Here is a 27418-nt window from a genome sequence, read left to right as displayed (position 1 = left end):
CGGCCGGGTCACTCTCTCAGCCCGTGGAAGGGATCGGCCCTGCATCTCGTCTCAGCAGTCTCTGTCTCTTTCTCTTTCTTTTTCCAAAAATACATTTTTATTGATTTCAGAGAGGAAGGGAGAGGGAGAGAGAGAAACATCAATGATGAGAGAGAATCTTTGATCAGCTGCCTCCTGCACACCCCCTACTGGGGATCGAGCCTGCAACCTGGGCATGTGCCCTGATGGAGAATCGAACCCTGACCTCCTGGTTTATGGGTCGATGCTCAACCACTGAGCCACGCCAGCCGGGCATCTTTCTCTTTCATTGTGATGAGAAAAAGCAACTCAAATGCTCCTTTGGAGACGTAGTTTTATTCAGGAAAGAGACAGATCTCCCAGCATCCAAAGAGGCGCGGAGAAGGCAGGTCTCGGGAGGAGAGGGCCAGGGCCCCCAGGCTGGGCCAGCAGTAAGGAGTCGGTGGTCCTGGCTTCTCCCCACGTGCTCACCCATCCCAGGTCCCTCCCACCCTCCTCCTCGGTGCCGATTCTGGCGCTGCCAGCACCCAGGTGACTGCCCGAGGCTCAGCGTCTGCCCTTAGGAATGGGCCGCGCTGGGAGGAGGCAGGTTGACGCAGCACCAGACACGCAGGCTCATGCGTGTGGGCGGATCGTCCTCAGGCAGAAGGGGAGCTGGGAGCCAGGCTCCTGGCTGTGGGGCTCTTCAGCTTCGTAAGCGAGATCCGTGGCCTTGAACCCGCAGTTTAACCACGGGGTTCCCTGTCTACAATCCGGAGCAAGTAGTCACCCCGCCTGGGGGTGTCCCCAGGACGCCCGGGGGTTCATGCACCGCTGCACCGGCCACTGACCACTGACCACAGCGTCCTCCCGGGAGCACCGAGCCCTGTGCAGCATGAGCTCCACGCCGCCTGCCGTGCGCGCGCCGGGTAAGAACCAGCCCCTTTTCCACGACTTCGCCGACATATGTTTCCACGCGACCGTTTGCAGCCAAACGCTGGTAGATTTCAACAAGAGATTGCGCCTGGAGAACTCCTGTTGTGTTTGTCTCTTCTCGGGCTCTGAGTAATGTACACGCAAAGCATTGTGCGCATTTCCAGGCCTCTGATGTGACGAGGGTTCGGTGGGATCTGCTCAGTGTAAAGGTGCATCAAGAAGTAGATTTGCGAGACCCTTTCAGAATGAAATTGCATCAGAGCGCCCGTGTGCAGGCGGCTGATACGTCTGGTGGGGCGGTAGGGGCCTGGCTTCCTCCGAGGGCTTCCTCTCTCCTCCCCCAAATCCAAATTCTCTTTCCATGAATGTTTTTAAGCTCTATGACAGCGTTCCCCACTGGGGCCATTTCAGCCTCTAGGGGGCAGTTGGTGACGTCCGGAGGCGTTTTGGGTTTCCTGACTGCGGGAGGAGGTGCTGCCGGCCCCGGGTAGGGCCCAGGCACGCAGCTCACACCCTGCCATGCCCAGGACACCCCACTAGAGAGTTACCGGCTCCAACGTCAAGAGGCTGAGGGAACAGGCCAGGTCGGGGTGTCTCTTAGGAGCCCTGGGAGGCTGTCCCCAGCACGGCCTCCTCTGAGGGGTGCAGGTTCCCTGCTGGGCTCCGGGGGCGCAGGGCTCTGACCACCTGAACCGTGACCATGTCCTTGGTGTCTCTTGGGGTTCGGCAGCCAGAGGCCTGAGGTCTCGGGTGTTTTTCCGCCTGGTGCCTGGGTCCCCGGCCACCTCGGAGGAGTTGTTCCTTGCACGTTGCCGGTAGTGAACCTCTCCGAGCTGCGTGGGGGTCAGGCCAGCCCCGGGCAGGGGCCCCCTTCCCACACCCCCACCCCCTCCTGGGAGGCCGTGCTTCTCCTTTGCAGCCAGGAGTAGAAGTGGGTGCTCCACGTGTGTCCTCAGGCAGGAGCACGGGCGATGGCAGGTGAGAGCTCGCTCATTATTCACGGCTGCGTCCCACCGGGCCTCCCAGGCCAGGGACACCCTGAGGACGAGCAACAGCCTGGCCTCGGCTTCCAGAGCGGGCTGGTCCTGTGACTCAGGGCACAGGGCTCCGGCCAGCCCTCCCCAGAGAGGGTCCCCTGGGGCGTCTCACCCCCCCCCCCCTCGGCTTGCATGAGGTCCTGGGAGCCCCTGTGGGGTGCACACGAAGGATTTGTCTTGGAAATGTGAGCCCACGCCCCCTCTTCTGTAGGAAGACGCCATGTTCCCAAGGACGTCGCTGGGCAGTCGCTGGGTGCATAGGGCTCCCGGCTGCGCCATCTCATTGCCTTTGCGTCCCCGACCCCCGCTTTTTACCAGGGACTGGCCCCAACCCAACCTGTGCTTCCCTGGGGATGCCCGCAGGCGAGCGCCTCTGGTTTCTCATTTCTTTTCGGTAAAATGTCTTCAGTGAAATGGTAAGAAACGGCTCCCTTGAGGGTGCTCTGACAGCAGCTCCGCAGCCCTGTCCGGGGTTTCCCGAAGCCGGTCTCGGGAATACTCCCAAGTTCGCGGGGACTCAGCACGAATCCTGGCAGTCTCTAAATTCTCCTAATTACGTTCTCAAGTTAACGCCTATGATGGCTTAGGAAGCATGAGCACCATATTAGAGCAGCATGAATAAAACCGTGCTGCCTGGGCGGTAATATATTAACCTCAAGGGGTCCATGTAAATGCATCCGACTCCTGCAGGTTGGAGAACCAGCGGGCGGGGCGGGGAGGGGGGCTGGAGGAGGAGAGCGAGGCAGTGTACAGCGTGGCCTGTGCCCGCGCGATGGAAATGGACATAACTCTCCGCTGATTGACATGTTAATGAGGTCCCCGCCCTGAGGACCGAGTCTGTGGGCCTCGGGTGTGCTGTGGGGAGCGCCCGCGGGTGTGCTGTGGGGAGCGCCCGCGGGAACCGGCCCGCGAGGAAGCAGCTGCCAGTGCCCTGGGCAGGGCTTGGCGGCATGAAGCAAGGGGCTCGCGGGGGCGGGGCCTGATTTGCTGTGTAAAGGAGTCTTTTTTATTTTGTATTTTCCTTAAATATATTTTTATTGATTTCAGAGAGGAAGGGAGAGAGAGAGAGAAACGTACATGATGGGAGAGCATCATTGACCGGCTGCCTCCTGCACGGCCCCCACTGGGGAGGGAACCGTGCCCTCCTGGTTCCTAGGTCAACGCTCGACCCCTGAGCCACGCCGGCCGGGAGAAAGGGATCTTTTAGATGCGCCACAGAATCGGGTGGCACAGCCCCTGCTCAACAGAAAGGTCCCTTTTCTCCTTCCCTTTTCCTTTGTTTGCAAAGAGCGTGGAGGTGACACAGGTCTGCCTCCTGCCTGGCTTAGGGGTTCTCCAGGATTTGGGGGCCCCGCTGCACTTGGTCGTCCCATGCCGAGGGCTGATGTCAGGGGAGCCGTCACCAGATCGTCCGCTCTGATGTTGATTTGGTTGGTGAAGCGTCTGGACATCAGCGCCATCAGCACAGGTTGGCGCAGACACCCAGCCGGTGGCGCTGGGATGGGACGCAGCGCCTCCTCGCGTACACGCCCCTCCTGGTCCCGTTCCCGGGGCACACCCTTCCCTGCCCCGCCTGCCTCGGTGCTAACTTTCTATTTTATTTCCGTGCCTGTTTTCAGAACTCTTGCCAAGGTACCCCCTTGGCTCACACCCGCTGTGGTCTGTCTGGGTCTGGCTTATGTGAGGGTGGCCGGCCGGGGGTCTGCCTCCGGCCGCGGGATCCTCGCAGGAAGGGCCCGTGTCGGCCCCTCTGGGCTTGGCACGGAGCCTGGCAGGGCTGGGGCGAGAGGCTTTCCGGGTTAGAAGGAGCAGAGACGACTTGAGTTCCTTCACCAAAACCAGTTTATTGTAAGGATTTGTGGTGCCAAAGGGAGCGGGAACCTCAAGGGCCCAGGAAGAGCGGGCCCGCCCTGTCCAAGGTTACTGACCTCCCAGCCGCAGGGCACAGTGGAGTCTCCCCTTTAGGCTCAAGGACTCCACCTTCTCCTGGTTCCTCCTCTTCACTGCTCCAGCCACGCTCTGTCCGCCCTGGCCTGACCGCTCTCAGGTCTGGCCCCTCTCCCTGGGGTCTCACACATCCCCAGGACGAGATTCTCCCCTTCACGGCGAGAGTCCCCCCTCCGGAGCCCCTTGGCCACTCAGTGTGAACCTCAGTCTGGACACGTTGAAATGCAATGCCCCGCCCCCTCCGTCCTGCCCGCATCGTGTCCGCAGTGTCCCTGCCTCAGGAGGACATTTAGAGATCATTACATTCCCTTCACCAAGTCCTGCCTGTCCCACCTCCCAGTCTCCCTGCCTCGGCCCCGCCCCCGGAGGCACCTGTCCTTCTGGAAACATCACAGCCTCTGCTCCTCGCACGGCCCTCCGCCCACAGCTCCCCTCTGCGCTCTCAGGCGCCGGCCTCCAGGGTCCTTTCGGCTCCAGGGTCCCGTCTTGCCCCTCCTGGGAGGCTCTCGCCCTGTCTCTGCAGCCTGCTCCCTTCTCACCTCTCCGCCGGCTCGCGGGGGGGCCAGCGCTGTCCACGGGGCTCGCAGGCCGCCCTCGTGTCCCCTGTGTCAGCCCCTTGTGTCCCATCGCATAGCTTTGTGAAATGCACAGAAATACTTTATGATTTGGCGTGTGTGTGTGTGTGTGTGTGTGTGTGTGTGTGTGAAGGGCGAGGATTCAGTCCAATTTCCTCCCTGTTCTAGCCCCAGCACTTAGCAATGCCTGATGCATGGGGCCCTCAAAGAATATTAGTCAAATAAAAAATAATAATGAACAACATCAATTGTTGGCTCGCTATCTTCAATCAGAGCCACGTGAAATCATCCACCGCAGGTCATCCTTTCAGATGCCGGAGCCGGACTCGGACGGGCCCTCTGGCTCCGGCTCCGGCCAGCCTCTCGGTCCTGCCCCCGGCCGAGGGCTTTCGGCTCCCAGGACGATGGAGGGAATTTGTAGCTCATGACTGGAGAGTCGTGTAAGTCCTCAGAGCTGCAGGGAGGACGCTGGCCTGCGATGTGGATGTTGACTCAGAGGGAGATACGGAGGGGCAGGCAGCACCTCCTTCGTGGCCCCAAATCCGCCTTAGGGCCTCGGCTGTTTCACAGCAGGAGGGGCTGCTGGGACCCGCCTCGGTGGAGGGAGGGCCGGGCCGCCTGCTTTGTTTTCTGTCCCCAGTTTGGGGAACACCAGGGAGCTTTGAGGTGCCGTAGACCAGCCAGTGCGGGGCCCGAGTCCTGGGCAGAGAGGGTTCCTGTGTCGGACGCTCATAAAGAAGGCACCTCAGCAAGCAGAGCTCAGGTTCCTGCAAGTGCCTCGCTTTACGCAGCAAATGGATGGATGCCCAGGTTTGAAAGTGTGTATTTATACCCGTATGTGTGTTTATACATGTGCATACATGCACATACGTGTATTCATATTTAAACCTTGGGTCTAGAGCAGGGGTGGGCAAACTTTTTGACTCGAGGGCCACAATGGGTTCTTAAACTGGACTGGAGGCCGGAACAAAAGCATGGATGGAGTGTTTGTGTGAACTAATATAAATTCAAAGTAAACATCATTACATAAAAGGGTACGGTCTTTTTTTATTTTTTAGTTTTATTCATTTCAAACGGGCCGAATCCGGCCCGCGGGCTGTAGTTTGCCCACGGCTGTTCTAGAGTCTTATCCCTGAACGTAGAAGTGAGCCAGCACGACCGGGCTTCATTTCACTGTTTAAGCAGATGGACGGGAGCCGGGGGGAGGGGAAGGCCCTGGCAGGCCTGCAGCACCGGGTGGGGGACGGGGCAGGACACAGCCAGTCTGCACACGGAGTGGGCGTGGGGCAAGCCGGCCACCCCTCCGGGAGAGGGAGGAGGTTGCCATGGTTTTAGGTGGCGACTTCTGTTGCTCCCGTCCCGGGCTCACCCCTCATCTTGCAGGAGGAACACAGGGAGCATGGTTGAAGGGTGTCTATCCTGGGCAGCTGCTGCCTCTGGGCTTCATTTTCACCCCAGGGAATGGGAGGGCAGCCAGGCGAGTCCTAGGATCCAGGGAATTGTAGGTGCTGAGGCCTGAGCTCCGGGAGGCTCAGGGTACAGAGGCTGAACTCACAGAAGCTGAGCACATGGAGGCTGAGCTCCTGGAGCCTGAGCTCACAAACTGCAGGAGACCTGCCTCCTTCTCCCCCTCCATCAGACCCCCTCTGGGCTGTGCTAACAAAGCCTCCCAACCCACCGGCAGGGGGCTGCCACCTCCCCGGGGGCCTGGCCTGCTGTGCTGGCAAAGCAGAGACCATTCGGCAGCAGCTCAGCCGGGGGTAGCCCCTGCGGCTCTTTAGCTGCCAGGAAGCAATGCTTCGGCACAGGCCTGAGCGCTTTCGGATGTAGTTTAATCCTGGGCCCTTCCTAGTCACAGCGTTTACTCTCCTAATTCAGCTCTCAGCGGGGGTTTCTCACTTAACGTTCAAATCTGCGCCTCTGGCCTCTCCCTGCACTGCTGTCTGGAGGTGTTGATGGTGCTTAGCAGGCCGCTGGGGCTGAGCTGGGACGGGCCGGGTTCCTCCTCTGCCTTAGTCCTGCTCTGCCGGGGACTCGGCCTGGGCTCGGAGTCCCCTCCTTCAATTTGCAGCCGCAGATCCGGCGGTGACACCGTCAGTCATGTCCAGGCTGGTGGCAGAGCGAGTGTTCGTGGCTCCCTGCAGCCCAGAGCGAGCGCCTGCATTTGTTTTCCTTTCGGGACCCCCGAAATTTCAGGCCCACCGCGGCTCCTGAGCGCGAGCGCACTGTAATGAATTCTGGGCACTGTGCAGCAGCGGTGCCATGTAATTGCCTCGACCTCACACCCACACTCGCCGGCCTTCACGAGCTGCCATCCCATCGCCAGGAGCCACGCTGCTGAGGGATCCGAGCCTCGCAGGTGCTGGAATGAAATGTGCGCTGCAGTTCCATCGGATCCCCCAGCAGAGGGGACGCGCTGCCATTAAGATTCATTAGGGCCCAGGGCCCACGCGTGGGGACCGGCTGCAGGCGGGGAGTTACGCTCCCGGGCACTTTTTGAGGATTCTTCCCGGATGCCTCCCGATTTCCTTCCGACGTTCCCGTACCTTTGATGGCACGTATAGACTCAGTGTTTGGTCCCCTCTGACACCTGGCGGCGAGCAGCGGGGGTGAGAACCAGCGCTGTGCTGGTGTCTGACATCACCTGCAGGCGGTCCATTTCCGCCTAAGGCAGCGGTTCTCAACCTGTGGGTCGCGACCCCTTTGGCGATCAAACGACCCTTTCACAGGGGTCGCCTAAGACCATCCTGCATGTCAGATATTTACATGACGATTCATCACAGTAGCAACATGACAGTTATGAAGTAGCAACGACAATAATTTTATGGTTGGGTCACAACATGAGGAACTGTATTTAAAGGGCCAGAAGGTTGAGAACCACTGGCCTAAGGGCTTAAGGATGCGAGTTCTATGTGGGCTTTGCGGGGCCAGCAGATTCTGTCCTAGACGATGACATTGCCTGTCCTGGCAAGAACTCTGAGCTAAGCATGTGTTTCTACCCTCTGAGGCCCGGGAGGAAATAAAAGAAGGACCTTTTGTGACACACGAAAATGACACGAAGCTCACGTCTCAGGGTCCGTGGAGTTTGGAGGAGCAGCCAGGCCCTTCACCTCCGTGCTGGCCACCCCTGCTCCCGTGCGGCAGTGCCGAGCTGATTAGCGACAGGGACCCTGTGGCCTGCAGAGCCCATGGTGGCTGTCAGGCCCTTTGCAGAAAATGTTAGCGGCCTTCACCCGACGCCTGCTGGGGAGCGGGGACACGGCGCTGGGTCCTGGGAATATGAGGGGCCCATCCCAGCCGGGGAGCCAGCTCTGTGTGGGGAAGAGGAGGGAGGAACCCATCAGTGTGAGCCCCCACGGAGAAGCAACATGGGGGACACTGAGGACCACAGAGTGGAGGGCCCAGCTGGGATGGGCGCTCAGAAAAGACCTCCTGAGGGCGCTCAGGGGAGTCGTGCAGGACCAGTCGACAACACTGGCCAGGCTGGGATGGGGGGAGAGCACCCGGCCAGGAGAAACCATAGGGGAGGGAGGTGTGAGAGTGCAGGGCCAGACTGGAGCATTCCAGCAGCTCTTAAAAAAGAAAAAAAAATATATCTATCTATCTATCTATCTATCTATCTATCTATCTCTATATATCTATAGATATATATTTAAATTTATATTTATTTCAGAGAGGAAAGGGGAGAGAGAGAGAGAGAGAGAGAGAGAAATATTAATTAGCCCTAGTTAGTGTGGATAGAGCGTGGGCCTGCGGACTGAAGGGTCCTGGGTTCGATTCAGGTCAAGGGCACATACTTTGGTTGCAGGCTCCTCCCCGGCCCATGCCCTGGTTAGGGCTCATGCAAGAGGCAACCAATCATTGTGTTTCTCTCACATCGATTTTTCTCTCTGTCTTTCCCTCTCTCTTCCACTCTCTCTAAAAATCAATGGAAAAATATCCTCGGGTAGGATTTTTAAAAAAGAAAAAAGAAAAAAAACCACCAATGATGACAGGATCGAGCCCACAACCCAGGCATGTGCCCTTACCAGGAATTGAACCGTGACCTCCTGATTCATAGGTCGATGCTCAACCACTGAGCCACACGGGCCGGGCTCAGCAGCTCTTTCGGGTGGATGGGATGAGCAGATGGGGGAGGATCAGGTGGCGAGGAGTCTTACCCGTGATGCCTCGGAGTTCGGGTTTCATCCCGAAGACAATGAGAAGGCACTGGAGGAGTTCTGACGTGGAGGAGGGTTCGATGCGGCTCGGGTGTCTGGTTTAGAGCGGTACTTCCGGCTGTGAGACTAGAGACGGGAGGCCAGGGACGAAGCCGGTGAAGTGACACCAGGCGGAGACGGTGGTGGCCTGAGCTGGGACGGTGGCAGCTGGGATTCACAAAGGTGGCCTTGCACTAGGGCAGGGAGAGGAGCCGAGGCTGGGCAGACCCGGCACCCAGGCCAGCACGGAGGCCGGACCCTGCCGCAGGGCCGTGCGAGCGAGGGGGAGGTAAGAGAGGGTCTGAGAGGTGGCGGAAGGGGGACCAGCAGGACTCAGCCATTGGCTGGGGCGGGTGGGGGAAGGTTCCAGGCTCCCCCTCCACGCTGTCACTCCCCCAGGGAGGGAGCGAGGACGAGGGGGAGTGGGGGCTGCCTCCCCTTACAAACCCTGTTCTTCTCCGATGGTGAAAGTAATGCATGTCTGACGCGGGAGCTGTGAAAAGTGCAAAACAAGAAAGAGGGTCCAGTGGGGGCGGGATAGTCGGGAAAAGGCAGCGACTCCTTTGGTAACATGTGTGTTCCTAACCCAAGTGGTGCGTATGTCACTGTGAAATTTGTGATTTGTTATCCTTCTACATGTCTTAAATATATCATGACTTTTTTAAAAAGTCATCAAAAACCCATCACTGGAGACCGTCATTTTAACACATTTTCCAAGCCTGGCCAGGTCACCATTGGATTCCTGGTCAGGGCACATGCCCAGGTTTTGGGCTCAATCCCCAGTAGGGGGCGTGCAGGAGGCAGCCGATCTATGATGATTCTCTTTCACCACTGATGTTTAAATCTCTCCCTCCTCCTCCCTTCCTCTCTGAGATCAATGAAAATATATTTGACATCGTTCCCAAGGACAACCCTCTCTCATGCTCACACAGAGCCTTACAGAGATACCCTGAGCCCTACAGCCCTGCCGGTCCCTTCGGGGTCAGGGCGTGGGACTGTAAAGGGGTTCCTTGTCCGGGGTCACAGTTGGGTGCACAGGTGTGTCCGTGGTGTTTGACACCGCTGGCGGCTGCGGGATCTCTCCACACTCTCCTTTTCAGAAATCACACATCAGATCGAAGACACAGAGTGTCTGGGTTGCCACTGTCAGTTACAAATCCAACTCCATGCTGCAACCCAGCGGGCATGCACTGGGACGCACCCCTGACCCGACAGGGTCAGTTCACCTTGGGAGAGAGACCCCTCGGCCCGGGGCCCCGGTCCTACCGCTGACAGCACGGCCCTTGTTCTGCTCAGCTGGAGGGGCCGCAGACTGACTGGCTCGTAAATGGAATTTCATTTTCCGAACCAGGATGGAATGAGGAAATAATTCCACCTGCCGCACATTTATTTAAATCACATCAAAATAAGCACTGAAGGACATTTTCTCTTGGAGAGATAATTTCAAGGATCATTTCATGAGTTTGCGGCTGGAAACGCTTCTGGGTTTGCTACCCACAGGGAGAGGCTGCGTCGCTCTGTTCTGATCGCGAGAGAAGAAGGTGGGTCACCTTGGCCACCTTTGCTGCTTCCACTGTCCCTCCTCCCGTCCCTGCATCTCACATTTTAGTGCCTCTTTCCTTCCTGCTGTCGATGTTGGGCGTTCATCCACCGCACATGTCAGATGGAGGACCTCGGGTGGAGGCCTCGGATGGAGGACCTCGGGTGGAGGCCTCGGATGGAGGACCTCGGGTGGAGGCCTCGGATGGAGGACCTCGGGTGGAGGCCTCGGATGGAGGACCTCGGGTGGAGGCCTCGGATGGAGGACCTCGGGTGGAGGCCTCGGATGGAGGACCTCGGATCATTCCCAGGGGACCCAGCCTTGAGCCAGTGGGCACTTTGGCCCATGTGTCGGCACGGCCTGACTTCCAGCCGGGCCACCAGCCGGCGTGGGTACTCTCAGGAAGTAAGGATTCATGTATGACCTGGTGCAGGCCGAGCCGGGCTTTTGTCACCCATTTCAGTTCACGTAGACAACTCCCCTCACAGACTCAGACATCCACCCAAATTGGATGGTTTCACAGATGGTTTCACAGGTTGAAATGTGCAGTTGACTTGGGCGTGGACAGACTGGCCTCTTTGTGGAACATAATCGTTTCTAAGAGCAACTTCTGAAGTGAGGTGACTGGTTGCGTAGAGCGAGGGGCTTCCCTCCGCCCACGTCTGTGGGAGTTTCCAAGGGAGGCCGACTTCACTCACACTGACCAAGCGTGGCTGAAGGAGTCGGATTGGTTCCTTTTATTGATTGATTGATTGATTGATTGACTGATTTCAGAGAGGAAGGGAGTGGGGGGAGAGATAGAAATATCAATGATGAGTGAGAAAAATTGACCTGCTGCCTCCTGTATGCCCTCTACTGGGGATCAAGCACCCCCGCTACCGGGAATGTGTCTTGAAGGGGAATCAAACCGTGACCTCCTGGCTCATAGGTCGATGCTTAACCACTGAGCCACGCCAGCCGGGCTGATTGGTTCATTTCAAACGGCGGAGGATGAGAGGTGTGGGCTCCTGTGTTAATCTCTTCTGCTGCCTTTTCTATCAGGAAGCTGGTGCTTGGATATGTCTGTATTTAATGTTCTACTTACCGCTCCCTGCCCCCACCTGTCTTCCCCAGAGCCAACCCATTCATCCTGTAAACGTTCAAGGTCAACCCAAAGTCAACTGTGAATGACCAGGAAATGAAAGGCCGATGAGTCGGGTAGAACCAGCTCTGTCCCCAACCCAACCTCCCGTATATAATCTCCGGGTCTCCAGGTAGAGTCCTACAGGCAATGCACACACCTCGGGGGGCGTTGCTTCTTTCTGGACGGGGCTCAGATGGCCTTCAGGGTGAACACTCGGAGGAAGGCGAGCGTGGTGCGAATCGCAGCAACAGCTCGGAGGGTCTGCGGTGGCTGTCCTCTGCTGCGTCTCAGGAGCAGCGTCCCCTCCATCGCTGTCCTTCCCCTGGACGCCAGCTTGGCCGACTCTCGTTCTGCTGAGCATTCGCCTCGGTCTCATCAGCAGAGAGCTCATTTGAAACGAAGGTGTCTGTGACTTTCCTACACATTCTCTGAGACAAAAGTGAGTTTCTTGTAGATAGCAAATGGTGGAGTTGTGTTTTTGCAGCCACTCCATGAGCCCCTCTTTTAATTTGTATTTAGACCATTTGCATGTAATGGAGTTATAGATATGTCAGAGTGTAAGCCAACCATTTGTGGTCTGTTTTTCATTTCTGTTTTCTTCCCATGCCTTCCTGTGAATGACTTGAACATTTTTAAAAATATATTTTTATTGATTTCAAAAAGGAAGGGAGAAGGAGAGAGAGAGAGAAACATCAATGATGAGAGAGAACCATTGATTAGTTGCCTTCTGCATGCCCCCCACTGGGGACCAAATCTGCAACCTGGGCATGTGCCCTTGACTGGACCCTTCAGTCCACAGGCTGATGTTCTATCACTGAGCTGAACCAGCTGGGGCAATTTTTAACATTTCATTATGATTTCACTCTAGTGTTTTTGAGTACGTCTTATGCTTTAAAAGGTATTGCTGTTTTAGTAGCTATTCTAGGTATCACATTATATATGTGGTACATATGCATACAAACATATACATACATATATATGCATAGATATATACATGCACGTATATGTCATCCCATATTCTTGATGTCATCATTTCGCCAGTTCAAGTAAAGTATAGAAACTTCACCTCCCTTTACCTCCCCCGTTCATTATATAATTGTTTTAAATGCTTCCTATACATATATTTAGAACCACGTCAGACTGTGTTACAAATATTTCTTCAACAGTCAAACAGAATTTACAAAACTCAGGAGGAGAAGAAACCTATTGTGTTTGCCTGTACTTTTGCTCACTGAGTCCTTCCTTCCTTCATGATATTCACGGCTCTTCTTCCTTTTGGTTTAGAGAACTACCTTCAGCCATTCCCTCCGGGCCAGTCTGCTGGCCACAAATTCTCTTCGTGTTTTGGTTTTTTGTGTGTGTTTTCATTTGAGAACGTCTTGAGTTACCCTTTATTCCTAAGACATTTTCACTAAGCATAGGATTCTGAGTTGAAGATTCTTTTCTTATTGTCACTTCCTCCGGCCTTCGTGGTTTTAGGAATTCCAGTTAATGGATTTGCCAAAGGGAGACAAGGAGAGAGATCTGTTTAAATATCACCAGCGCTGTCTGCCTGCTGGTTCTCTAGCCATGTCGGAGGCCAGGCAGTGGGCAGAGTGAAACCATCGCCGTAGTATTTTGATAAGAATACGTGAATAATTTTAAGGACCTATCCGTGGCCACAGAGAGTGAAGCCTTCGTGTCTCATCCACATGATGTGAGGTCCAATGCCCTCCTCACGTTTGTGAAGCAGAGGACGAGGATTTGCATGAGGCCGCCGAGACACCTTGACCAAGACGGGTCAGGACGCGGGAAAACCAGCCATGGCTTGTCCATTTTGTAGTCAGATGGTAGCTTATGGGATATTGTTGCTACACTCAGTCTGGTCTCCTGTTCCAGGTTCCCTGGGGATGGGAAGCTGGCTCTGGGGGAGAGATGACAGGCTCAGGTGGGGACAGAGGGCGTTAGGAGGACAGCACCCCTGCAGGAGTGGCACGGCCTCAGCTGGGCTACGGGTCACTGTACTGCCCAGGGCAACACGCAGCACAGCTTCTACATCATAGGCAGCCTTTATCTCTTCTAAAAGCAACTGCGGTGTTTCTAAACCACTTTCCACGCAGGGGACGGGGAGAGCTAGCCTGGCAATTGGCTTCAGCACCGGTCCCCCTGCCGATGCTGGTTAAGAAGGAGGAAGGACCCCCTGGCAATGGGCAAGGAGACACCTGATGGGTGGTGTTGTTCTGAGATCAGTCAGGGGCAAAGCAGATGTACACTCCTTAGTTCATCCTAGCTTAATGCCTGTGTCGGTGGCCAGAGCTGTTTCATGCCTGAGGCACATAAAATGAAAAAAAAGAAGGGAGAAATACTAAAAATCACCAGATAATTGAAGGCCCTGCACCCTGTTGGCGATGCATGTGGCAGGGGCAGGACGCCGTGGGGGAAGAATGCGTTTCAGAGTGACTCCCAGGCCATGCGCACGCGATTACTCACTGACCCCACTTAAGAAAAATCAATTCTGCTCTGGCTGTGCCTGGTGGCTGTGTAGTTTCTCTAACCTGGTTCCATCATTCCTCTTTATATTCATTTAAGGTAATCTCTCTATAAAAGAGCCACCGATTCTGCAGACTCGCCAAGTGGAAGGGAAAACAAAACTCTCACGTGTGCGTTCTCGGTGGGGAATTTATTTTTGTCAAGCGAGGTGTGTGGGAAGCACTGTACAAAGTTCCAGGTGTCCTCTCAGACCATGACCCCAGCAGGGGTGTGGTGTGGAGCCGTGATGTGGCCAGGGCTGGGGGCAGATGATTGACAGGCTGGGGATGGGAAACCAACTCACACCCATGAATGGGCTTTATCAGCCCGGAGGGTTTAGATGTTTTTCATGTGACATCCACAGCCCTGGTCCATGAGCACCTTTGGGCGTACAGTTTCTAACCTCCAAGGGCAAGCGTGTGTCACAGAAGTTACCACCCGGGGCCCTTGGACCAGGTTCATCCCACAGTAGTATTTGGTTGGGCCCCAAGAATATTGTCTTTGTTGTTCACTTTGAATTTTTTAAAATAATTTAAAAAATTTGGACGATTTCAAATAAAAATCTGGCATAGAGCTCCTCTGAAAACACTAGGAGGTCTGGCACACGGCCCTGGGCATCCATCAACTGAACTGAGGGTTGCCCACCCCGGGGTGGGGGGACTCTCCGCTCACCCCCACCCCTCCCGGCCTGCCCCCAGCTTCCAAGGCACCTGCTGGCTCCTGTCGGGGCGTCGGGGACCAGGACAAGCAGCGAGGGGCGATGCCAGCCCTGGGTCCCAGCACACTCCTCCTCCAGGGAAGGTCAGGTTGACACCAGCTCTCGAGTGCCCTTGACGCTTTTATTTGAAAAAGGATTTTCTTGAAAGTAATTGCACCGCTAATGAAAATTGATTTTTCTTTCCAACAGTTTATTTTCCAGAGAACAAACACAGGAGCGCTTGGACGTGCGTGCTAATGGTAGGGGCACCGGCGTGCAGAAAGGGTGTCTGTCCTCTGGGAAAAGCAGGCCCCTGTAGGTCTCAGCCGGGCACCGCCGGCCCGTCTTGGGGTGAGGGGGCCAGAGGGCTGGGCAGTGGCTTCCACATAGACTGAGGGGCGACGGGGAGGGACGTGCCCTGCAGCCAGACTCTCTCTCCTGTGCCTGCGCCCACAGCTGGGAGCCCCCATCACCTGGGCTACGTCACATCGTCTATGAATGACCTAACGAATGCAGCCCCGCGAGTCCCTGGTGATCGCCCACATTTGCTGCGCTTAACCCGTGCCTTGCGGCGCGGGCCCCTCACCTGCGTGCACTCCCCCGCCTCCCGCTCAGCGCGCCCCTGGGAGGTGGGGCACCCCCACTTCTCAGGCGAAAGGACCACGGCCAGCCACACGGGAGCACCGGGCAGCGGGCGGCCAGGATGTGACTGTTGGTGAATGTGTGGCGTGTGTCTCGCAGTGTCACGCTTGAATGACTGAATTTTTAATGCAACCATGGAACAGCAGAGTGTGCGTTATCGGAAAATTGTATGTTCTTCCGCTTTATTGCTGTGCAGCGTTGTTTACACACATGGCATGGAATTTACGGGCGATTTAGGGGCTGTTCAAGGGCAATTAGAGACCAAATGGTCCTCCGGGTCCTTCTTCCAGCTCTCAAACCAGCAACACCCATTTGCCAGATTTTTATTTCTTATTTTGTTTCATTTTTTTAAAAACCAATAAAGTGCGTTCATGTCTATACCTTGGAGCGTGTGCGGAACGGAGTCCTGTGACCGAAACTTGTGCCACAAACTGTGGGCGTTTTAGGTTTTGACAGATGCTGCTCAGTTCCCATCCCCAGATGCCCTCCCGGCTTCCACGTGAGCCGCCAGTGTGGACAGAGCTCGCCTGCTCTTGTGCCGGCACTGGGTTGTTACAGGTGCGTGTGTGCCTGTGTGCGTGTGTGCGTGTGTGCCTGTGTGTGTGTGTGCGTGTGTGTGTGTGCCTGTGTGCCAAACTGAAAAAAAGATGAGGTACCTCCTTGTCCATTCTTAATGAGGTGGAATGCATATGACAGACAATGTAACCATTGAGAGTGTGCAGCTCGGTGCGGCCTCCCCTGTGTCTCCTTCCAAAGCGTGTCACTCCTGCAAAAGACAGCCCTGTGCCCTTCAGGCCAGCGGTCGCCAAGCGGTGGTCCGCGACCACTGGGGGCCCATGAGGTCCGAAAGGATAGCGACCGCTGCTTTAGGCAGTCATTCCTCCTCTCTCTTCCCCAAGTCTGAGCCACCATAACTGTTTATCTAGGTGGATTTGCCTGTTCTGGACATTTCATGGAAAGGGAATCGCATAATAGATGACCTTTTGTGTGCAGTTTTTTTACATACGTGATGTTTGTGTGGCTCCTTTTACATACATGATGTTTGTGTCTGGCTCCTCTTATATAGCATGATGTTTGCGTGGCTCCATTTACATACATGATGTTTGCGTGGCTTCTTACATCGCATGATGTTTTTGAGGATGGTGCAGCAGGTATCTGTGCCTCATGCCTGTTCATGGCTGCACAGGACTCCATCGTGCAGATGTGTCCCATGTGTTCATCCGTCCGTCGGTTTGTGGACACGGGTTGTTTCCGCCCTTGGGCTCTTGTGACCAGTGCTGACATGAACATGCGCATGCAAGCATTTGTCTGAGTAGTTTTCCACTCTTTGGGTGCACACAGAAGGTCACATGGTCACAGGGGAATTCTACGTTCACCTCTTTGAGGCTGTCAGACTGTTCTCGCAGCAGCTGCACCCATTCATTTATCTTCTCACCGGCCGCGTCTCCACATCCCCACCTACACGTACTTTTCTGTGTTTTGTTAGTTTTGTTTGGGGCTTAGTTATAATCGCCTGGTGGATATGGAATGTTGCCTCCTTGTGGTTTTGGTTTTCATTGCTGTAATGACTGGTAATGATGAGTATCTTTTCATGGGCTGGATGGCCTTTTGAATAGTTTCTTTGGAGAAATGCCCCTTCTAGTCCTTTGCCCATTTTTAAATCTGGTTTCTTGTCCTTTTGTTATTGAGTTGTGAGAGTTCTTCATATATTCTGGATTCTAGATCCTTATTGGTGATATGGTTCGCAAATATTTTCTCCCATTCTGTAGGTAGTCTTGTCACTTTCTTTTTTAAAAAAAAAAAATATTTTATTGATTTTTTACAGAGAGGAAGGGAGAAGGATAGAGAGTTAGAAACATCGATGAGAGAGAAACATCGATCAGCTGCCTTCTGCACACTCCCTACTGGGGATGTGCCCGCAACCAAGGTACATGCCCTTGACCGGAATCGTACCTGGGTCTCTTGAGTCTGCAGGCTGACACTCTATCCACTGAGCCAAACCGGTTAGGGCTTGTCAGTTTCTTAATAATACCCTTTGATACACAAAGTATAGTTTTAATTTGTTTTATTTAAACGTTGGGTTTTTTAAATTTATATTTTCCTCATTGCTGAAGAGCCCCAACATCATTTAATGTCCGTGATCTCATTACACTGCCTTTTCTGTGGACCCAGGTTCACTCCTGTACTCCCTTTCCTAAAGTGCTTTCTTTTAATATACTCCGGAGTTACCTTTCTTTTTTATTGTGGTGGGGATGGTTGCACAACCATGTGAGTGTATCATGAGTCACTTTTATAGCCTGGGTAGTCGTCCTTTTAATATTTTCTTCCAGTCTGTTGCTTGTCTTTTAATTTGCTAAGTAGTAACATTTGCCATATAAAAGTTACTGGTTCTTTTATCGTCAGATGTTCACCTTTTATGGCCTCTGGATGCTCTGTCTTCTTTCAGAAGACTTTCAATATTATAAAAAAATAGCCTTCTATTATTTTCTAATGTAACTCTTTTATGTGGATACGTTTAATTCCTTCCCAGTTTAGTTTTGTGTGTGGCTTTGAAGATGGACCATACTACGACTTTATCCTCGAGCGACCAGTTTTATGTACTATTCTCTTCCCTTTGATTTGAAAGGTCCCTTTCACAGTCCCAAGTGTGTGGGGGCATCTCACGTGGTTTCACTGCACTGGTGGGTCCGTAGTCTCCTCTGCTGACACCACATTGTTTTAACGGAACGGAGTGCGTTTTGGTAGGTAGCATGGCACCATCCCACTCGTATCAAAATCATCTTGGCTGGTCTCTCTTCCACATACGTTTATGACTCAGACTGACAATTGTATTTCACCAGAGGCCCGGTGCATGGATTCGTGCACGGGTGGGGGGTTCCTAGGCCTGGCTGGCAATCAGGGCCGATCGAGGCCATCTCGCCCAGTCCTGATCAGGGCCCGTGGGGATGGGGGGTGGGGGGTGGGGAGGGAAGGACAGAGGTAGGGACCGCAGGAGGTTGGCCAGCTGCGAGAGGTTGGTTGTGGGAGCACACTGACCACCAGAGGGCAGCTCCTGCATTGAGCATCTGCCCCTGGTGCTCAGTGCACGTCGTAGTGACTGGTCGTTCTGGTCATAACGGTCGCTTGGGCTTTTATAAATAGAGATTATTTTATTTATTTTCAGGTGCATGTGTTTTTTATTGAATATGGGATGGATAAGTTAATTTGGGCAGCATTGACTTAACAATTTTCATTTTTTTTAAAAATTCAAAAACATGTCATTACCCCCCCACACCCCACCATCCACCGAGTTTTCCTTTTATCTCCTCCAGCATAATCCTGTGCTTTTCTCGACACAGGTCGGGAATATATCGGGTTCGATGTGTTCCTGGATACATTACAATGTTCTTGCCGCTGTGAGCTGTTTTCTCCCGGGGTTTTCCCGCTGTGTAATGCTGCTCTTCGCGGAAGTTACTGGTTCTTGGTGCTTTTGGTGGTTGTTCAGTGGCTTTCCTTGGAGCCCTAACAGTTCTCAGCTTGAACCCTTGAGCTTGCAGGTGGACAAGTCATGTCCCCTGAAATGATGAGGGGGGTGCCCCTCTATCTCAGGGCCCTGCTTCTTGCTGCTTCGTCTTCCTGTGCAGGCAGCACCCGTGACCTGGGGGCGCTCGCTTGCTCCCAGCTTCCATCTAAAGTGTCCTTGTTTGACACTTTATGTTTGTCAGGAGAACTCTCATTCTTTCCAGAAATTTCCAAAAATTCAGAAGTCCTGTAGCATGTTTAATGGTGACACGCGGGAAAGACTTCACGTACAGGCCTTTCCCAATATATTGGTCTCAGACATGTTGACCGTTTTTATAAAAAAAAATCACTAAGTAAGCACAATTTCTTTTTCTTCCTTAACGTTTTTGTATCAGATTTCTCTTACGCCGTGTTTACGGGGTGAATTCATTTCTCTGGCGTCCGGCAGAAGGTCTGTGTGAATGTGGGCCACTGGGTGCCTGTGTCCACCTGGTCTCCCCTTTTCCTAATGGAGCAGACGGAGTGTTTCCTGGTACGAAGCCTTCCCCGTCGTACGTGGGCCCCGCAGAGACGCCGTGGACAACAGAACCCTTCCACTCCCTCCCCCGGCTCCCCGGCCCCTCTGTTCCCTAACCGGGAGGCGGGGGGGGGGGGGGGGGGCGGGCTCTGGCCGGCGGCATCAGCTCACCTCGCCTGCCCGGGATGGTTGAGCCTCCGCTGCACAGCCGGCCCTAGTGCGGAGTTTGATTCCATTCACGGCAGTTTTGCTTTTCCTGCTAAATGCGCGAATGCAGACTGCAGTGGAGCTGCTGAGTACGTGAAAAACACTCCCAAAATGCTGGCTCGCCAGTGGGGTGCAAACTCCCCTCCCACACACACATACACTGCCTTGCTCAGCCCCGGGACTGCGGGCTCCTTCTCCCCCAGGCCCTGTAGACACGCAGGTTTAATAAACTTCAAAGCTAACTTCGCTCCAGGCTCAGCTTTCTGCAGCAGACGACCGGCTCCTGGCTGCGGCTCAGATGGCACCGTGCCGCCCATCCTCACGCTAAAGCTTTCAGGTGCCTGGGCCACTCAGCTTCCCGGCCCTGTTAGCAGTTGGCTTTCCTGTTGGTTATTTTGTTTTGTTTTTGGTTAATCCTCACCCCAGGATATTTTTTTTTCCATTGATTTTCAGAGAAAGTGAAAGGGAAGGAGAGAGGAAGGGAGGGAGGGAGGGAGAGAGAGAAACATCGATGTGAGAAAGACATATCGATTGGTTGCCTCCCACACATGCCTGACAGGAGCTGGGATCGAACCTGCAACCCAGGTACATACCCTTGACTGGAATCCAACCCAGACCCTTCTGTGCTCAGCCTGATGCTCTAACCACTGAGCAAACCAGCCAGAGCATTTCTTTCTTTTCTGCAATGTCATCGTCGAGGGTAGCTGCTATGCTAGGCTTCTGCTGGCACCTCTGTTGTCTCAAGAGTTTTGTGATATTGGCATTATTTTACCTTAAACGTTTGATAGAACTTATCTTTCCCAGGTATGCCCAGGGCTGCCTGGGAGGCTTGGCTTTCGCCCAAATAAATCGTTTTATTCCTTCCCAAGCTCGCACTTCCCTGCCTCCGGCGGGACCGCCTGGGCCCTGGCGTTTTTCTCTACGAGAAGGAGTTGGCTCCTCTAATAGCAACAGACACCTAAGATTTTCTGTTGCATCTTGGGTCGATCTGGTCTTTTTAAAAGCCATTTGTGCATTTTTTCTATGTTGGTACATCTGTTCACATAACGTTTATTTATAATATGTCCTTACTGACCCTGCTCGGGTGTGTAGGCCCTGCAGGAATAACAGCTCTTTCATCCCCAACGACGGCCGTTCGGTTGTGTTTTTACCGGAAAGATGTTATTGATCCCCCCGCAAGCGAGCCTGCGTGGGGCCCGGCCGGTGAGGGGTTCCCCTGCCGAGCTGCTGACCTCGGAGCAGATCGGAGTCTCTGGGCCCCGCAGCCTCATCTGTTGGAGTGAGTGTTGCTGCAGTTGAGAGTCCTTGAGGCCGGCAGTTTGGTCTCCACTCAAGTTCATGCTCAGCCCTGCCCAGTCCTGCCAGTCCTGTTTCTCAAGCAGCGAGAGCTGCCCTGCTCTCTCTTCCCAGCACCCCTCCCATCTACTGCTGTCCCTTATCTGTCCTCACGCTCCCACACCCCCTCGGGCCGCGTCTCTGCCTCCCCGGGAGCTGCCAAACCTTGGCGTTGGCTCCTATGGGTGCATTCCTGCGCCGCATCCACCGCTAGTGCTTCCTGGCACCTCCCCTGGGGCCTGTGCCGGCGCCACCCTGGGGAGCCGGCAGGAGAGCCCTGATTAACTGAGTTCTCTCTCCCCAAAATCCAAGTTCCTCAGTGAAACATCTTTATTTATTTATTTATTTATTTAAATATATTTTATTGATTTTTTACAGAGAGAAAGGGAGAGAGGTAGAGTTAGAAACATCGATGAGAGAGAAACATCGATCAGCTGCCTCCTGCACATCTCCCACTGGAGATGTGCCCACAACCCAGGTACATGCCCTTGACCGGAATCAAACCTGGGACCTTTCAGTCCACAGGCCGATGCTCTATCCACTGAGCCAAACCGGTTTCGGCAGTGAAACATCTTTTATCTTGTCAGGCTAGTTTCTGGTTTCTGGTTTTGCAATCAAGAGTAAAACTGTTGCCTTATCATTAGCAACATGACCTTTTTTATGTATTTACTAGAGGCCCAGTGCACGAAATTCATGCACGGGTAGGGTCAGTCCCTTCAGTCCGCAAGCCAACACTCTATCCACTGAGCCACACCAGCCAGGATGACACATCTTTGAAGTAACGGCTGTGGGCTGTGTAAACTTTGTTTTGACTTGTGAAAGGAGCCTCAGATATAAACGTCAAAGTGGCGACTTCTGTCCCTGCTAAGGAGAGACGCTGAGGCGGACTGCCTGCCCCTCCCCCAGGCGGGGGTGCTGGACATTCTGGTGACGTCATCACAGCGGGTAGAAGGCCTGGAGGTTCTTCAGCTCAGGCCGGAGAGGAGCCTGACTCATTCCGAGGGCGGCGACCATGTCAGGCGGCCAGTTTCTCGCTGAGCTGAGCGCATCCTGCAGGGAAGGGCCTTTGGAAGGAGGTAGAGGTTTCAGAAGCCCCATGCGTGGGACACACCGCCGAGTGGGGCGGGCACGCTGTCTTCTCCCCGAAGGCGAGACTCTTATCAAAAGAGAAACGCATCTTCGTTCAGCCAGCGCTGGGCCCGCGGGGGCTGGTCATCCGATGGCGGGGACCTCTGTCCTGGTGACAGCCCTGGGGGCAGGTGGGCAGGCCAGGGGCGTGTCCTCACCCCCAGCCAGGCTCTGTGCTAAATTCTCCGTATTCATTGGCTCATTCCTCAGTCACCCTAGGAGACGGGTCTTCCGTCGCCTCTGACACGCGGGGAAGTGAGACCCACAGTTTATGTAACTCGCCCAAATAACTCAAATTGCGCAGACGGCGGGCGGCAGAGCCGGACCGAATCGGCGGCGTCCTTTCCCCGAAGTCCCCGCTCGCGGCCGCCCTGGGATTCCGCTCCGGGCGCCTTTGGGAAGCATGAGCGGATCGGAACCCTCGTGTGCCTTCCGTCCTTCCTCAGCGTCACTAAGAACAGGTTTACGACTCTAAGTCACATGCGACCAGTTTGGGGAATTCGCTAGCACATTTAAGAATTTGTTTAATGTTGCCACTGGGGTTCATCCGTTTCTGTTTCCTTTCTTTCGGAAAGTGTTGCCTTGTCAGTTCTTTCTCGTGCTGCTACATAAACTCTCTAGTCCTCGTGTTAAAGGCCCTGCATTTCATCCACGGCATCTCCTCTGTCTCCCAGCTCGTGGGTGACGGGTGCAGTGACGGGTCCCTGACAGGTGTCCACGTCCCAACCCCAGGACGGAGGACACGTGCCTCCCACGGCAGAAGGGACTTTGCCGGTGTGACTCAGGACCGTGAGATGGGGAGCTGGCCCTGGATGACCCCATGGGTCTAGTCACAAGGGCCCTTATCAGAGGGAGACAGGGGTCGGGGAGAGAAGGTGTGACAAAGGCAGCGGAGGTGGGAGCGAGGTGGGGCTACGAGTGAAGGAACGCAGGCGCCTGCAGAAGTCGGAAAAGGCCAGGAAGTGGATTCCCACCTTGACGTGAGCCCAGTGGACCCAGGTCGGGCTCCTGACCTCCGGAACTCTGAGAAAATGCCTTGGTGTTGCCTAACCCCCAGCGTGTGGTCATTTGTTACAGCGGCTGCAGGAGGCCCGTGCACAGCCCCTGCCTGTCCCTCCCGCAGGCTCCCTCCTCCCTGCCGGGGAGGCCGGCACATCCCAGCAGCTTGTCAGCTGCACGTCGCCGGGTTCTATGTATGTGCCAGGGGTTAGTGGGGGCACTTAATCTTTTTCAAGAACTCTAGGAGGTGGGCACTGCTGTTAGCTCCATATCACAGCAAGAAACCAAGGATGCTGAGTAATTTGCCCAAACGTAGCTGGAGACCCTGGGACTTTGAGGTCTGATTCCAGGGGCCACTGAGGCGGGAGTCGGGTGGGGCAGCTGCTGCCTCGGTCCTGCTCGTTACCAGTTATGCCGAGCCATCACCCGCAGGAGCCCCACCGCGTCCCACCCGGCACCCCGACTTTGTGCTGTGCCCTCAGTGCATGGATGGCACGGCTGGGCAGGAGGTGGGGGCTGCCTCGGTGAATGAGGACACTCGGGTGAGCGTGGGCCGAGCTGGGCCGAGCTGGGATGCAGACCCGGACCCGGCTGGCCCAACGTCTGTGCTGGCTCAGAGCCGGGGGGGTTCCGTCTGCCTCAGTGTTGCTGTCACTTGTCATCACACATCGATTCTGCACAGAAGCCATGAGATGCTTCAGGTCTCATATCTGCGTTTCCCAGAAAGTAACGTGTGCACGTCATCTTGGATGTGGGGCGAGCAGGGCAAGTGTGGGGCCAGCAGGGCAGGTGTGGGGCGAGCAGGGCAGGTGTGGGGCGAGCAGGGCAGGTGTGGGGCCAGCAGGGCAGGTGTGGGGCCAGCAGGGCAGATGTGGGGCGAGCAGGGCAGGTGTGGGGCAAGCAGGGCAGGTGTGGGGCGAGCAGGCAGGTGTGGGGCCAGCAGGGCAGGTGTGGGACGAGCAGGGCAAGTGTGGGGCAAGCAGGGCAGGTGTGGGGGAGCAGGCAGGTGTGGGGCGAGCAGGGCAGGTGTGGGGCGAGCAGGGCAGGTATGGGGCCAGCAGGGCAGGTGTGGGGCGAGAAGGGCAGGTATGGGGCCAGCAGGGCAGGTGTGGGGCCAGCAGGGCAGATGTGGGGCGAGCAGGGCAGGTGTGGGGCAAGCAGGGCAGGTGTGGGGCGAGCAGGCAGGTGTGGGGCCAGCAGGGCAGGTGTGGGGCGAGCAGGGCAGGTGTGGGGCGAGCAGGGCAGGTGTGGGGTGTGCAGGCAGGTGTGGGGCGAGCAGGGCAGGTGTGGGGCGAGCAGGGCAAGTGTGGGGCCAGCAGGGCAGGTGTGGGGCCAGCAGGGCAGGTATAGGACATGCAGGGCAGGTGTGGGGCAAGTAGGCAGGTGTGGGGCAAGCAGGCAGGTGTGGGGCAAGCAGGCAGGTGTGGGGTGAGCAGGCAGGTGTGGGGCGAGCAGGCAGGTGTGGGGTGTGCAGGCAGGTGTGGGGCGAGCAGGGCAGGTGTGGGGCGAGCAGGCAGGTGTGGGGCGAGCAGGCAGGTGTGGGGCAAGCAGGGCAGGTGTGGGGCGAGCAGGGCAGGTGTGGGGCAAGCAGGGCAGGTGTGGGGCGAGCAGGCAGGTGTGGGGCGAGCAGGGCAGGTGTAGGAATGAATGGATTCCCGAGATGGTTCCTTAGATGTGCCGTCGTCACCGTGCTAGCGGTGGTGGAGCCAGCACTAGGGCCCAGGCCCCGATTCCTGGCACGCTCCTGGGCACTCACTCGGATCCTGACACCGTTCCAGGCCCTCACTGGCGGGGTGATGGGGGGGCTGCCCACAGTGTCTCATGTGTCTTCACAGTTAGCACAGAGCCCTCCTCAGCTCCTCCACGGCGGGCTCCATGTTTGTGCCCGAGCCGCTCCTTGCTCCTCCGAGAATGGCTGCGGGAAGAGGCCGATGAAAGCTGGGCTGGTTCCCCAGTCTTCCCTACTCGAGGCGGGTTGGGAAGTCCACAGACAATCGCAATTCTCTCTTCTCCTGGGGAAACTGAGGACACAGGCGAGTGTGAGAACCGAGCCCGTTCAATTGTTACCAAGTCTGGGGACATCCACAGCTGCACAGAGGAGGGGCGCGTAGCTCAGCCACTCACTCCCCACGGACTCAGAGGCCGGAGAGAGGGCGGCATGAATGAGGGGCCGTTCGAGGTTTTGCCTGAGTGGGTGGCGTTCGATCTCATTGTAGAGTCACGCTCTCCATTTCCCCTTTTCATATACTAAGAAGTAGCAATGTTACCTCCTTCCGCCTGGGGTGATGGAGCAACCGTACGTACAAATGATCAAATTGCCCTTAAAACTCTCCAATCTGATGTTGCAAAGATGAAACCTGCCTTGCCCGGGGTGACGGCTGTTTCTAACGTCTGGGATCGTCAGCAGAACGCAGCCGACTATGAAGCGCGCGTGTCCGCGTTTGTTCTGCTCAGCCAGACGCCGCGTTCGCGCCGCGGGAAGCCTCCGCGATGACAGAGGCCTGTGCGTCCCGGCTGACAGCGTGCAGGCTGTCACCGCTGCTCCCTCAGCTCCGCCACAGTCTGCAAACTCGCCGTGTGGCGGGAGGTACAGGGACGGCATCTCGGTTTTAATCCTCGGTCAGAGCTGGGGACAGACGGTGCCATGCGCACGCTGCAGGCGGAGAACAGGGAGCGGCAGTCGAACAGCCAGGACAGAAAGTGTCCGTGGCCTCAAACTGGGAAGAAGTTTCTGGATGGAGAGGGAGGAAAGCTCCAGGGTCCCCATCGATCTTAACCCTCTTATCCGATTGCTACAAACCGGAGTGAGCTCAGGCGCTTGGAAATCCTCTCACAGTCGGGACGAAAGGCCACTGAGCTGAGGGGTGACCGGTGGTGTCGGCAGCCCCAGGCTGGCGGCTGATGTGGAGGTGACTATGGCGGGATGGGGGCAGGGGCCCACCTGGCAAATAGAGCTGTAGGTTGCAGAGGATGATGGAAAAGGGGGGGGGGGGGGAATTGTCTCCTGGAGGAAAATGTAGATGCCAACGCTATAGATTCACTTAGATGCTTATTCTTTGGGGAAATAAATGGCTACGGAAACGGAAGCGCCCTCACCCCGGTGGCCCAGGGCCCGCTTTCTCCGACCACCTCCTGCTCGCTCCTCCTTCCTTCCACTTAGGAATCGGCGCCCTTCTTAGCAACATGCCTTCGGGCCGGAATATACGGTCAGAAACAGTGAATCAAGTGAATGAAGTGGGGAGAGCTGTCGCCAGCTCTGCCAAGTCACGTTTGAGACATTGACGAGGAATCGGTGTCTCCAGCAGCGTTTAGGGGGGAGAACATGGGCCCCGGGAGTGGGCGCTGCTGGCGAGGGACTGGCGGGGGGCGCGGGGGGAATGCAGGGGGCCAGCAAAGCAAGAGACTCATCCAGCTCATCATCCCACCTCTCGGACCTCGAGCGCCTGCTTCAATCCAAGCCGGTTTCCTGCCTTTCGAACGAAATCTCTCATCAGTTCGTTTCATTTCACATAAAAGGTATCTGTTTTCAAAGCCACGCTCAGTGAACCCAGTGGGAAGGACAGATGGGGTGACGCACCGACATCGCCTGATTGGGGAAGGTATTTGATGGAAAGGGTGTGATTGCTTTTTAAGGAAAACCTGCCCGATTTTAAAAATAGTGGATAGAGCGTCGGCCTGTGGACTGAAGGGTCCCAGGTTTGACTCTGGTTAAGGGCACATGCCCGGGTTGTGGGCTCGATCCCCAGTAGGGGGCATGCAGGAGGCAGCTGATCAATGACTCTCATCACTGATGTTTCTTTCTCTCTCCCACTCCCTTCCTCTCTGAGATCAATAAAAATATATTAAAAAAAAAATTAGTAGCCCGCCTTGGGAACCTCAAACAGCTCCCCAGTCCCCTCTCTTTCCTGGTTTCCCGGCCCCAGAAGATGAACTGGACACAAAGGGGTGTATTGCAGGCTGTTATGGGCTACACTGTGTCCCCCCAAATTTATAGGTTGGAATTCTAACCCCCAGGACCCCTGAAGGTGACCGTACTGGGAGATGGGGTCTTTTGAGGGGTGAGTGAGGTTAACGAGGTCACTGGGGGGCCAGTATCCCATGTGACTGGCGTCCTTATGAGAAGAGCATGGCACAGACAGGCCAGGGGGAGGTCTGTGAGGACGGGGAGACGGCACCCACCAGCCAACAGATGACGACGCAAAGGAACGGACCCAGCTGACACCTTGACCTCGGGAGCCCAGGCTCCAGGACGGTGAGGAACCAGTGCCTGTTGCTCACGCCCTGCAGACTGCGGCTCCCCGTGCTGGCAGCCCTCGCACACAGAGACGACTTCCGAGAGGCCGACATGATCCTTCATCACTCACTGGGTCTCAGGAGAAAACGGTGTGGTCACCAGAGCTTCCCAGACCAGGCTGTGCCGTGCATCGAGGAGTAGAGTGTGGTGTCCCCTCCTCATTCCTCCCGGCTGGTTGGTTGGGGTTTTTGCCAAAGCTGATTCTGGGGAAGCCCGGCCCACGTGGCTCAGTGGTT

General features: G+C 55.6%; 1 protein-coding gene and 1 pseudogene across 2 annotated transcripts in view; both read left to right on the top strand.

Annotated features, from left to right (window-relative positions):
* Nucleotides 1–27418, top strand: part of CUNH10orf90 (chromosome unknown C10orf90 homolog) — an 88113-nt gene that overhangs the window by 30076 nt on the left and 30619 nt on the right. Inside the window, exon 1 of one of the 2 annotated variants that reach the window (XM_070433267.1) lies at nt 690–926. The exons of the other annotated variant lie outside the window; for it this stretch is intronic. The gene's annotated coding sequence lies outside the window, so the exon portion shown is untranslated. Of the gene's footprint in view, nt 1–689; nt 927–27418 lie in introns of those variants that run through there. 2 annotated transcript variants of the gene reach the window in all.
* On the top strand, nt 13529–13673 carry LOC139022232 (small nucleolar RNA SNORA48; annotated as a pseudogene).

This window comes from Myotis yumanensis, unplaced genomic scaffold (assembly GCF_028538775.1).
Source record: "Myotis yumanensis isolate MYYU_CA2020_CCGP unplaced genomic scaffold, mMyoYum1.0.hap1 SCAF_13, whole genome shotgun sequence".
NCBI classification, from domain to species: Eukaryota; Metazoa; Chordata; class Mammalia; order Chiroptera; family Vespertilionidae; genus Myotis; species Myotis yumanensis.
Note: the sequence above shows the minus strand (reverse complement) of the source record. Positions and strands in the feature narration are given on the sequence as shown.